This window comes from Plecotus auritus, assembly GCF_963455305.1.
Source record: "Plecotus auritus genome assembly, chromosome: 1".
Lineage (NCBI taxonomy): Eukaryota > Metazoa > Chordata > Mammalia > Chiroptera > Vespertilionidae > Plecotus > Plecotus auritus.
Genome location: NC_137770.1, coordinates 3,835,389 through 3,837,229, shown reverse-complemented (window position 1 = coordinate 3,837,229; position 1,841 = coordinate 3,835,389).

Below are 1,841 nucleotides of genomic sequence, written 5' to 3'. Positions count from 1 at the left end.
TGGGAGGGTCCGGGGACCCGCAGCCCTGCAGCCGACACGCCTCGCCTGGACCTGGACGGCTGGGGGTGGAGCTCGCGCGCCCTCGTGTGGCCAGTGCGGGCACGGCATGGCTTCCACCGAGGATGCTGGGGGTGGGAGGCCAGAGGCGGGGCTGGGTGGGAAGGCGAAGGGACTCAGCAAGAATAAATGACTAAATAGCCCCGGCCTGGCAGCTGGCATGGTGAGAGCATCAGCCCCATGAGCCAAGGAGGCAGGTCCCATCCCGGGTCAGGGCACAGACATGAACCCACCAATGAATGCATAAGTGGATGGACGAACAAATCAAGGTCTCTCTCTCTCTCTCTCTCTCTCTCTCTCTCTCTCCAGCTACTATCTCCATCTCTATCTCTCCCCCTAAAAATATCAATAAAAATATAAAAAAATAACACACACACACACACACACACACACACACACACACACGGACAACCGTGTGGGGAAGTCAGGGGGAGGGGGGAAGCTGCAGCTGGGGCCTCAGCTGGGGGCGGCGAGGGCTCCGTGCAGTGGGCACACGGTGTGTTATTGAGTTGTACCCCGAAACCTGTATGGATTTGTTGACCGGTGTCACCCCCATACATTCAACTAAACAGTATGCCAAGACTAATAAACTGCCCTCCTCGCCTGCCCCGCCTGGAAGAACGGGCACTCACATCCGCAAGTAAAGAAAATTCAAGGAAGAGGGGGACGCCCCGGCTGGCGTGGCTCAGTGGCTGAGCGTCGCTCTATGAACCCGGAGGTCACGGCTCGATCCCCGGTCAGGGCACAGGCCCGGGCTGCGGGCTCCATCCCCAGTGGGGGGCGTGCAGGAGGCAGCCGATCCGTGATTCCCTCTCATCATGGATGTTTCTCTCTCCCTCTCCCTCCCTCTCTGAAATCACTAGAAACATACACTGAGTGGCCAGATGATGATGATCTCTGAACACATAATAATCTGGCCACTTTGTGTGTGTGTGTGTGTGTGTGTGTGTGTGTGTGTATGTTTGTATATATATATAAATATACATATATATGTGTATATATATATATATATGTGTGTATATATATATATATATATGTGTGTGTGTATATATATATATATATATATATATATATATATATATATATATATTAGAGGCCCAGTGCATGAATTCATGCATGGGTGGGTGCCGAGAACCAATCCCAGCATGTAATAATTACAAGAGTTTCACCAAAGGGTTGGTGAAGCTTGGGGGGCTCAACAAGGGTGAGCCACATATGGAGTTTACCTGTTGGAAACGGCTAAGGCACTTCCCCCAAACCTGAATAGGATTGTTAGCTGCCAGACAGCTCAGGGCATTTTATTCCCTCCTGTTGGCCAAACTCCTGAACAGCTGTAGGCTATTCCCCAAATGGATTCTGGAAACCCTATGATACCGTACCCTTTGAGGTGTATATTTCCACCTTGCCTTGGGACAAATTGTGTTGAATAAAAGCACAGGGGTCCTGAGACAAGGAGGGGGTCTTCAGTTCCTTTTAGCTGAAGCTCCTCTGACCCCCAATGCCTTTCAAAATTATCTTTCATCCTTGGACTCTTCAATCATCTCCCCGCAGCCCTTTCTCCAGAATGCTGAACCCTTTGTAAGGCTGGGACTAAACCCTGGCAGGTGGGGTCCGGCCAGCCTGGCCAGGGGGAGGGGACCTGGGCGGTTGGCCGGCCTGCCTGCTGGTCGAACTCCTGGTCGAGGGGACAATGTGCATATGAGCCTTTTATTCTATAGCATAGACACGGAGTGGCCAGATGATGATGCGTTCAGAGATCATCCTCCTCTGGCCACTCCGTGTAT